The sequence below is a fragment of the Micrasema longulum genome, unplaced genomic scaffold (genome assembly GCF_059751315.1).
Source record: "Micrasema longulum isolate JH-2025_06_02 unplaced genomic scaffold, ASM5975131v1 h1tg000224l, whole genome shotgun sequence".
Classification (NCBI taxonomy): Eukaryota; Metazoa; Arthropoda; class Insecta; order Trichoptera; family Brachycentridae; genus Micrasema; species Micrasema longulum.
In genome coordinates, this window is record NW_028277429.1 from 871627 (window position 1) to 884238 (window position 12612).

At 30.7% G+C, this 12612-nt stretch overlaps 1 protein-coding gene across 2 annotated transcripts in view; it reads right to left on the reverse strand.

Moving 5' to 3' along the window:
• Window positions 1–12612, reverse strand: part of LOC148283547 (uncharacterized) — a 142918-nt gene that overhangs the window by 75743 nt on the left and 54563 nt on the right. The gene's annotated exons all lie outside the window — the stretch shown is intronic.

Genomic DNA, 12612 nt, shown 5'->3' on the forward strand with positions numbered 1-12612 from the left:
AGGCAAATTGCTTTCATTTCATTTATTTATTCAGATATTTAGAACATTTCAGAAAGAAAACCCAATTCATTCTAAATACAATAATATATAACAAATTACAGTAGATTATTACAGTAGAATTACTAAAATAATATAACAAAATGTAAAAAGAAAAAGTTAAAAGTTAGAAAGTGCTTTCCTAAGGGAAGGCCCACTGTCGTGAAATGACCACCATTACTTTCAAAACATGTGACGCTCGACGCGGCTGTCTTTGGCATTATTCATTTTTAGAATAAATCGGCCAGTCGACATTTCAATCGTAATCTACTGAGTTCATTATGGTATTTTTTATAAACTTTTATATATTCCAATATATATGGCAATGTTCGTATGTGTATCCTCGATGGGCTGAATAACTACTGATCTGATTTACTTGCGGTTTTTAGCAAAATGATGAGTTTTGTCATGGCCATATTAATAAATTTTAAAATCTTCAATCTGTTAAGTAGAAAAAACGTTAGGAGCGTAAATATTTTATTAATCGTTCACCAGGGCTGCATTCTTCGATAGTGCGAATGCAAAAAATGGAAGGATGTTGTTTTTGTTGTTGTTTCCTCAAAACATAGTAAAATAAATATCCGTGTACGAAAATATGTGCTAGAAATTACATTCTTTATCCGTGTACAAAAATATGTGCTAGAAATTGCATTCTTTATCCGTGTACGAAAATATGTGCTAGAAATTATATCCTTTATCCGTTTGAAGAAAAAAATGGGTTTATCATAAAAATACAAATTTTCATTTAAATTGAAAACAATGAATCAGAACTACGGAATTGGGAAGACAGGGGTGAAGGATGAAGCCGAATTAAATGAAATTGAAGATTCGTCAGAATACGATAGGGAGATAAACATTTATTCAAATGCAAGTTTAGTAATATCAAGTTTTGCATATTTCGGTTGGACAAAATTTCATTTCTAAGAATTGAGGGAAAGTGTTGATGTAAGGGTGTAAAGAAGGGGTAGATATGGTCCAGAAGGATGATAGGGAGAAGAATGACCGACATTACAAGGTGAGACGTAATAAATCATAGTAATGCACAATGGCGACAAGTTTTTCAACGCTAGCTTCATTACTCACAATCTGTATTAATTTTTATTCAAATAACTTCATTCATATTCTCATTTTTACCCAATACAATGCAGTGGCAACTTAAACCAGCCAGTAACATAAGGCAGTTTTTTTTTATAAGTATGACAGTTTTCTTCCTAAAATAACATTTCGTTAGTGATTTGGTATATGTATAATAAAACAAAAAATACACGTAAAAAATATTTCATTGAAAAAAAAAATATTTTAACCACATTTTTATAATAACTAATATCATGCCGTTTCCCCGTAGAGATAGGCAGAGATAATGGACTGCCACACACATCTATCCTGGCATACATTCTTAGCTTCTTCCACATTCATACAGATAATTATTTGCATTGTTTTCTTCCTTTCACTAACGCTTTAGGCTTGCATTGTCTAGATTCTCAACGAGCAAAAGTCACTAAAACAATTTTAGCCGCCTGGCCACATTAAAAACCTTCCAGATAAATGAAAATGTATTTGAAAGAAAATGTTAGTAATGGATTTTTAAGACGTAAAGGAATTGTGTTGTATACACTTCAACTTTCAAAACGCGAAAATCAGATTTTTCCTTGGCCTTCAAACTTCAGAGCTGCGATTAATTTCTTAAAATTGTGTTTCTTGAGTTAGTGACGTTTGTCTGAATAAGGTATCTTTAGCAAGGCAGAATATTAATCATACGAAATGATAATTAAACCAACTTTGCTAAACCGATGAGTATAACGAGTAATTACGAAAATAATGTAATAAAACGATTTATTTAAAAACACGAAAATTGTGGGATGGGCGTAAGCTGCTTTGAAAAACCGGGTGTCAGTCATCTGGTGCACTTTGTATAATAAGATGCAAGGGTTTGTAGTTAGTTCGGCTGCATTATGCATATTTCTATTGTCAAGCAATCCTGATTTTTTTTATTGTGAAAGGGATACGTGAAGGACGAAGTCCTTTATATTTCGAATCCCGGAATGCAGACGAAATGACACTAGGAAAGAAATATGCGGAAAGCGTCCTCTGATCATAAAGCCATAAGTAAAACTAAACAAAGGAATTTGGTTGATACTTCGTATCAAAACTATTGACGGGTATGTGCTACAAAATACCTTCAATAATAATAATAATGTTTGGGCGCTGCATTACCTTTACATGCGGCGATGTAACATCGTGTTACTTCAAACAAAAGACAGAATAAAGTTAAGATATTTGGGAACAAAAAACATCGGGACATACTGTTGAATACCTAATTCCATTTCTATAATTTATATAAAAATTATTAAAAAATAAATACTGGCGGTAATTTAACAACAATATTTTGAAAAAATAATCTTACCCGCATAAATAAAGGTTTTAGCTCTTTAACTTCACAAACATCAACAGATGAAAGAATTGAAGGAATATAGATGTTCAAATATGGGCAGAATGGTGAATGTTACACAGTGTGTAAAGTGGCCACTTAAACCAGCCATCGACAGGTCATAAGCCCTTTAGATGCCTAGACTTCTATATTACCTTCTCCTTAATGTTCTTCATCTCTGTTGTAATGTGTTAATTATTCAACTTTATTTCATATTATTTATTACATAATGGATTTTTCACCGCTGTGATTACTTCTGTAAAACTTTTTATTGAAAAAGGTTCTTTGAACCGTTGATATATAAATAAATACAAGAATTAATCGACGACGTACATATATAAAAGCTCTTGCAAAAAATCTATTGCAAAATAATTGTTGAATAAAATTGGCGGGGTGTATTTAGGGATTGCAAATGCATTTCCGGGGCATTCTTCCCCTTCCTGTGTCCGGCATTTGCAATACAGAAATGAATATTGTAAATCTACCCAGGCATGCTATTACTATATATTAGTATCTGGCCAGTAATGGAACAGGTTTGGAGAGCGTGCAATGGTCACACGGTCAGTCCACAGTCCACGCGGGAAGGTTGCTCAATAATTTCTATTGCTTTGTTCGAATTTGGCAAGGGTTGATATCAAAATATAGGATTTATCAGTCAGGATTAAAAGCGATGAAGAATGAAAATATTTTCAAAGGGTGTGACGCAACTCTTCCGGAATTAAAAAAGATTTATACTTATAGTATTTAAACCATATTCATGGGTACCTATATTTTATTTGTTAAACAACTACCTGGACGAAATTTACATAATTATTTATTTATTTATTTTGGGAAAAAGTAACAGTTTTTACATTTCACATGCAGAAAATAAGAATACATACAAACTAAAATAGTAAAAACAGTCATTTTGAAGTATTCACGGTGATTTATTTATTTTGTTCATTAACGCCCAAAAGGCATTTACAAAAAATAAAAATGAAATACATGCTAACATACTAAATAATAAACAGAATATACAGAAAAAAAATTGTGAAATTAGTTAAAAAGGATATGATAAAAAGTTTTACAAAGTAAAAAAAAACAATAATAACAAAGGTATGCAAGAAAAAACAGTAAGCATATAAACAAAAAATGCAAAGATATAAGCTTATGAAATTAATTCTGTAAAGCAAACAATAAATAAAGTTTTACGGTAAGCAAGAAAGACATTTTAAAGTTAAATCAATAAACAAGCAAGCATATATTATCACGAAAAAATAAGAAATAAAAATATGTATCTATGAAATGCGTATTTGCCAATACTACAGTGCAATTTGATATAATAGTAAAAAATAAAAAACAAGTATAAGGTAATAAAAATAAACAAGTATTTTTTTTTAAATTTATGAAATTGAATTGTCAATAATAGTAAGTGATGTAAGTTATTGATTGATTTGGTGATTATTTTGTAGAACTCCATATTTAAACTTATAGTATAAGAAATTAAACACTGATTTGAGTTGACTGAAAAATTTATTTTATTTTTACAAATATAAAAACTAAAATTGCGCGACAATTTTTTCGCCTTTTTAGGTCATTTTCAAATGAATGTGAAGATTAGATGGATTGAATGTCCTAATATAGTTATATAATTCAAGATACTCATATGTTCATGAAAAAAGTATAAATGTCTCATTTTTTGGTGAATAATTGTGTTAAACACACTATAATAGGCTTGTTTTTGCGTTTTTTATATCAATTTTTGGAAACAGAGTTTCATGATTGCATGAAATAACTGATAAAATCGATTTGATCAGTGGTCAGTAATTTCCCATCACTAATGAAATTAGTTTTACAGCTGTCATTCTAATCAAGTTATATTTTAAGGACTTATAGTATAAGAAATTAAACACTGATTTGAGTTGACTGAAAAATTTATTTTATTTTTACAAATATAAAAACTAAAATTGCGCGACAATTTTTTCGCCTTTTTAGGTCATTTTCAAATGAATGTGAAGATTAGATGGATTGAATGTCCTAATATAGTTATATAATTCAAGATACTTAAGTAAAAAAAAATATTTTTTTATTAAGTATAGCATGTACCTACATTAATCATACTTGTTGGAAAAATGTTTTTACAAAATTCAAATGTAAATACCTAAATTTTCCACTACCTATTAAATATTTAGCCTTGCCCTTAACTATTGGTTTTTCCCACAGTTATGAATAATGTACATGTTATACTTAATTTTTATTTTTATTTTTACACTTAAGTACCTTGAATCATATAAATATGTAAGGACATTCAATCCACCTAATCTTCACATTCGTTTGAAAATGCACTAACTAGGCGAGACAATTGTCACGAAATTTTCGTTTTTATATTTGCAAAAATAAAATAAAGTTTTCAGTAGACTCAAATCAGTGTTTAATTTCTTATATTATAAGTGATGTAAGTTATTGATTAAGTGTATTAAAATTAAAGTAATTTGAATATTGAGAATTGTTAGAAATCCAGAAATTGCAAATATATATTTTTTTTAAATACATGTATGTATATGTTATAATAATAAAGTAAGTAAAAGTAAAAAATAAAATAAAACATAGCTATAATAAATTTAGATAATAAGAAAAAAAAATGTACAAAGTAGAAAACAAAATAATGAACATAAATATTTACGGACGTCTTATGACTAAACAAGCGTCCTATAAGGAATCTTCTATATTTCGTATAGGAGAGATGAAAAAAATGATATATGCGTGACCGGAAAGAATGGTATTATAATAATGATATGCTCCAAAGAAAAACATATTTTTCCTTAAGTTAAGCTAGGGTTTCTTAGGACAGCGGTGCCCGTATTTTAACGGCCGTAGTGAACGGTGATGCGGTGGATAACCGTCGTAACGGTGACTAGAGTGTGGTTTCCTAGGAAAACGGTGTTATCAACACCATTTAACACCGTTTTACTAGGAAACCACTCTCTAGTCGACGTTACGACGGCTGTCTACCGCATCACCGTTCACTACGGCCGTTAAGATGCGGGCACCGCTGTCCTAGGAAACCCTAGCTTTAGTTATGTTGTAAATAAAAATCACAGCATCAAAATGAATTTTATTTCGTAGTTTGCCGTAAGACAGCCATTTCATAATGCATTATTTCCACATTTTAATATATATACATGTTTATTTTCAATAATATCCTCATTCCCTTATGACGTCCGGATTTCCTTATACCTAATCTTCTCAAAAACCGTATGTTTTCGTTTAAATATATTAAGTTTCAATCCTATTTTACTTCGTTCGTTGTGTTAGCTCAGTAGATTAGTACGTTCGTATGCAGAATAAATCTTTGGTTCATATCCAAAAAGAACAGATCTAAAATACGGGCACCGCTGTCCTAGGAAACCCTAGCTTAAGTCCTAGGTATCGACAAATTGAATGTAGTTTGGAGTTTTACATTCTAAAGAACTTGTAAGTAAAGAAAGGGCAGTCTATGATGTTGTAATAAAGTTTAAATAGGAATAATTAATCTACAATCATTATTTTATACTTCAGAGTTTGAATTGCATTTGGTGTACAATAATTTTTTTTAGTTTATTGAATTTATAATTTTTTCCTTTATACTTTCCAGGTTGTTTAAATATATTTTATATTGGGGATCTCATACAACTGAAGCATATCCTAACTAACTTCTCACATATGTGTATCAGCAGAGTTAATGTGTTAATGTTAAATTATAGTCCTTAAAAGGTAAGATGATTAGAATGACAGTTGTCAGAAAAAAGCGACGACATAACTTTGTAGTAACGTCAAAGGAGTTATTTATATTGACACACGAAAAATCATTTGTACCTGGCGTGTTAATGAATTTTCTTAATACAATGCTTGAAACATAAATCAACATTAATATATAAAATCAGCTTTAAAACTAAAAGAAAACTAAAATAAACCTAATTATTAACGACGTTCTTACAAGGTTACATCATTTTGCAAAAACGTTAGAGATGGGACAAATTGATCAATGTAAATTGATAGAATAAAAAAATAATTCATTTGATGTTCATGAAAAAAGTATAAATGTCTCATTTTTTGGTGAATAATTGTGTTAAACACACTATAATAGGCTTGTTTTTGCGTTTTTTATATCAATTTTTGGAAACAGAGTTTCATGATTGCATGAAATAACTGATAAAATCGATTTGATCAGTGGTCAGTAATTTCCCATGACTAATGAAATTAGTTTGACAGCTGTCATTCTAATCAAGCTATATTTTAAGGACCATAGTAAACAAAGAAGTAATTGAATTACGAGTACATAAGTCTACATATTCATCGATAGGTGACATCAAATAAATACGTATGAAAAAACTGGAAGGTTTAAGAATGGGAGCAAAAATGGGTGATTTAACTGTCAATTGTCTTTTGTATGCTGATTATGCCGTGTTTCTTGTTAGCAACAAAGACGACCTTCTTTTCTTGGTAACAAAGCCCACGACCTACGATGTATGCAAGGGGAACGAATATTTTATTTTATTTTATTGGCGTCCACGGCACAAACGCCTTTTATAAGCATTTATTTATTTTTATTTATTTATTTCTGCACCACGACAGGCTAGAAGGCCCAATTCCAGTGGTGAATTATATTCAGAACACCCAGGCTTGAGAAAACTCACATTTAAGTTTTTGTGTTCTCACCAGGAATCGAACCCGGAACCTTCCGTGTGTGAGTCGAGCGTCTTGACCACTACACCACGGAGACCGCCTTTTTTATTATTTATTTTCTTTTATTTATTTATTTATACGTCCTATTGACAAGTGCAGCAGTATAACATAAGTAAATAAATTAAGTTAAAAGTAGGAATAACAAGTTCAAATAAGGAAATGTACCCACATTGGTATATGGGTATACAGTAAGATATTAAATATATTTACGTACCTTCATAAATATACACACATACATACACATGCATATGCATATGCAAACATACACGTATATATTTATATACCCACACACATACACATAAATAAATACATATATAATTACAGAGATACCAAAAAAAAGAAACATTTTAAGCAAATTTTTTTTCTTAAAAAAAAAGAAATATTTGCGTTTTATAATTTACCGAAATATTTCATTTTGAGGGCCATTTTCAACGAGTTTTAAATAACTTACTATTAAAAATTGGGTATCAAGTTGGGGAACAGTGGGATTCGAACCAGGGACCTTTGGTCCGTGAGTCCGAGACACTAGCCACAGGACCACAACCCGACCACAACCCCACAATGATAAAATTATAAATAAAGTTATCAATGAAACTTTTAGGTTTAGTTTTACTTTTTATTATTTTGACCAACGAGCGCTTTCGCCTAAGTAAGCATCTTCAAGACTGGTGAATTGTTTACAACGTTTACGGTTTTTATATTATTCTTAACATATTTTGGAGATAATATCAAATAATTATTTAAACAGGGGACAGGAAATATAAATATTTTCAGCTAGTTTGGTAAACAGTTCATTTTTGGGACTATATGTTCAGTTCAGTCAGTATAACAGTCTATTTTGGGGATATAAAAACTGTAAACGTTGTAAACAATTCACCAGTCTGAAGATGCCTACTTAGGCGAAAGCGCTCGTTGGTCAAATTAATAAAAAGTAAAACTAAACCAAGAAGTTTATAATTTTATCATAATCATTATTTATAGTAAAGCTTTAAAAGAGGCATAACATAAAACTTAAAATCAACATCTTACACCTATATTAAAAATAGTATTTGAAGGACATAAATACTATATTATTTATTGTTTTAGCATTCACTTTGTGGAAAAATATTTTGAATTTATTGAAAGATATTGCTTTAAGCAATTAGTTCGCCGAAGTATTTATTATTTGAAATTAATATCCATCCAATCCAATATGCAATATCCAATCCATAAGGACAATCAGTAAGCTCTCACAATATAAAATTGCTATTAAGAAATGGATAGTGGAGGCGGGTTGCACACGGATCGATGAGTGGATCAAGCCAAATAGGTAAAATGTGTGTACTGTATATGAAATTTGTTATATTGGTCTATATAAATTGGTTATGTTTTTTATGATTATTTTAGTTTTTTATTATTTATTATGTTAATGATAGTTAGGTTAATTAGATCAATTACGTTTTTTTGAATTATTATTATTATGTTAACTTTGTTAAATAGCTAATCTTAGGCATGTTTCACATTTTGTAAAATGTTTCCTTCGGCACAGGACACCCCACCCCAGTGAGGGAACATTTTTCTGTATAAAAAAAGAATACAAACAATGTAAAAGTATAAATAAATAAATAAATTCAAAATTTAAAATCAGTCATTTCTCCCGCTTATATTATTTGAAGGAAATGATTCTAAATAAGGTCTGCTAACGTTCTCCTTTCTATCAACGCTGGTTTGATGCCGTTTGCTGTTGTCTCCACACAATGTCCGGGCCAATGCGGCTCCAGTGGCGGTCAGTTAGACGGACTGTGAGAAATATCTAAACAATAGGCGAGGGTCACTTGGACCGGTTTCGGAACTTCCTAGACGAGACTGTTAAACGTTTTTTCGTATCAAATATTTAACCCCTTTTTACATTAATTTATTCCGCCGTAAGAAGCAGTGTTTTAAAAGAAGAGTCCGCATAAATTGAGACAGTTTTACGAACAATATTTTGATACATATTTAAGCAAAAATTGCGAACTTAAAAAAAATGGGTATTGAAATTAACTGTTATTTTTTTTTAAAAGATTTTTTAAATATTAGTGTACTATATCAAAGGTGCTTTTTTAGAATGTGCATAAATGCATTACACTCAAGTAAAAATATTTAAACACAGGGATTTCTCACAAAATAATTATTCATCATCATCATTCCTTTTCCGCACTTAATGGTGCATAGGGTACTGCTTTAGAACCTAATTGCAGCGTTTATTGTTTTTTTTGTTACATGAAGGTAAGATGATCAGTCTTACGCTTCAGGTACCAGTCCAGGGCTATGAAATATATTGGGTGTGAAAACACTCTTTTAAATAAATATTTTATATCAACCATGTCGGGAATCGAACCCGAGACCTCTCGCATGGTAGGATAACGCGCTGACCATTACACCACGAGGCCTGTTACAGCAAAATAAATTACAAATCATAAATACGCCGGTCATTTAACTAGCATTCACTGCCAATAACTGACCGATTGAACGAATTTCTTCTTTTGTTTTTGCCTCTTTCACACAAACACCGGCCACAGAACAGCGTCTCTGTCTTCCTTGTTAATCTTGTAAGTCTTCCTTCCTTTACTTATTTATAAAGTAAAACAGATTTATTGTGGTATTGGCATTATTTTCATTATTCTCCGCATAATAAGGATAAATATTGTGTTGTATATTTGTACAAACTTTACTTTCCAGATCCGGTGTGAAAATGTCAATTTGAAGAATACAAAAAAACTTCATAATTTAAATAAATAAGAGAGATATATCAAGTCTCGTATCCTACGTGGACTCGTGTTACGCCACAGCCACAAGAGAGTTAATAATATAGTTTCCTTATGCCAGTGCAGCCCTCGGCCGTGTGAAAATCTCGCTTGGTTCTTAATAAAATGATATTATAATTCCGTGACCCTTTCTCAAATGAAGACCAGTGTCCATTATCCTTATTATCTTTAACCAACGGTCAACATTCATCCTCTTTTGTAAAGGTCCTTTCAGCATCACACCGACTCTATCGAGAGAAGTCCTATTTTGCGGGTTCTCGTATCCTTTGAAAGCAAAACCGTTTTAGTTTGATATTTTTATTTTTTTCACAAACAGGTTTGCATTTGATGTAAGTAGGTCCTGTGGTCCCCATTTTTCATTATCTTTGCTTGGGGATGGCGAACGTCCAGCTTTCGATTCAGAAGATATGTACTACATAATTTTATAAAAATACGCACTACAAAATTTGCCGATTGTAAATTGCTACGTATTTCATTTTAATATATATTTTATAATAAATTTATTTGAAAAAATAATATTGAGATTAGTGCATTTCTTCAAGTAAAAAACCACGTCGAACAAAATCGTTTTACATAAGAAAGAGTAATTTAATATGGTATTGTTTTTTTTCAATACATATTCAAAATGGAAAGAGGTACTTATTCTTATGCTGATATAGAGTCAATGTTAAATATTTCTAGTCAACAAAAACGTAGAACTATTATTGATTCCATATTAAATGGTATAATCGATGTTCATTACTGGGCTAAGTAAAATTCAATATTCCGACTCATAGGTTAAAAAACAATGAAGTACTGTTCATCGATCAGCAAAGAAAATACTATGGCCTTAATCCTCCAATGACCTATCTTTGTCGTATGTTTAACTAAGGACAAAATCTAGACTTTTTTTGGTAAAGTTTATAACGATTTAAACAAGAACAAAATAAAATGCAATATTTAAACCCTTTAAATTGTAAACATGGACAATGTCCGTTAATAAATAAATAAATAGAAACACCAAAAAAATTGTAATAAAAATTTTAATACGCATACACCTATCGTAATTTTAAAAAATATCCCCAAGTATAAGAAATAGAAAAAACAAAAAAACATCATTAAATATCAGTTGTTGGCCTCGTGGTATAATGGTCACCGCGTTTGCCTACCGCGCGAGAGGTCTCGGGTTCGATTCCCAAAATGGTTGATACGAAATATTGATAAAAGGGTGTTTTCACACCAGAATATTTCACAGTCCCTGGACTGGTACCTGAAGCGTAAGACTGATCATCTTACCTTCACGTTAAAAAAATTATCAGGATTCGCTACGATTGGAGTACCAACGCAATGCCCTATGCACCATTAGGTGCTAATTTAAACTAAATAAAGATAACAATGTTTAAAGCATGTGCAAACAAGTTGGATTTCTTCCCTAGGGAGTAATTTAGATCTAAATTTATTATAGAGAGGGAAAACATTTTCGAGAAGGGAATCTGGGAGTCTAGGCATTTACAGGGCTAATTACTTGTCATTGGCTGGTTTAAGTGGCCACTTATATACTATATAACATTCACCATTCGCCTATTCTATCTACTTCATTTCACAAAAGTCAACAGATGGAAGAGTTGAGAAAATGTGGATGTTCAAACATAGGTAGAATGGTGATATTACACAGTGTGAAAAGTGATAACTTAAACAAGCCGACGTAAAGTTTTAAAAAAAAACTTTTTTTATTCTTGTAATTTTTAACATTCGCACTCTCGTACTAGTTCAGTTTGTATATATACATACATGTAATTTTTAAACTTTTTATATTTTTTAATTTTTCTTTCCCAGATCGTAAAATGTATACATCATTTTTAATTTATTTCCATACCTAGTATTATGTTTATTTTGTTATTTTAAAATATTTTTCACTCTTTTAATTTGTAGTGTATCATAAATTTTATTCTGCTTTTGTAAATAATGTTATAGTTAAAAACATAAAAACGTCTTTGAATAAATATTGTTATCTGCATGTCCCTAAATGAGTTTTTTTAAACTCCTTGGGAATATTATATAATATTATGTACAGTATGTTTTCAATTTAATAAAATAAAAATAAAAGTTTTATTAACCCTTTTGAGCGAAGTTCCGACGTATTTTAATCACAAATATTTATGACTACCAACAATTAATGAAAAAATACTAAAATAATGAAAAAACTTAATATTCTGAATGTTTAAAGGTCAAATCTCCCTAACTATGAAACTTTAGCTAAAGAAAGTAAGACCGAATAGTTGGAAAATGACCTCCTCTTTTTGCGAATTTGTTATGGCGAGTTCAGTTTGAGTCACCCTGAATAGAGGTCAGTTCAGATAAAACGACTCCCTTATACAGAGTTTTCCCCGCTCTCTTTTACAGAGGTTTTTGGGAGTAAAATGACGGAACCCTAAGCCAGCTCACTTTTAGAGAGGTTTCTCTTATGTCCAGGTCTCTTACTCCCACATCTAGGTTCGACTGAATACGTAAAAAACCCTACAAACGTTGTCCTGTCTGAACATTGGCAAAAGACTTTTCATTGATACGTAGGTACCTAGATACTTGTTTGTGATTAAATTACAAAACTAAAAATGGTTCATATTCAAATATTGAATTCAAGTAAGTACCTTAGTACTTGTTTATGGTTGAATTCCAAAA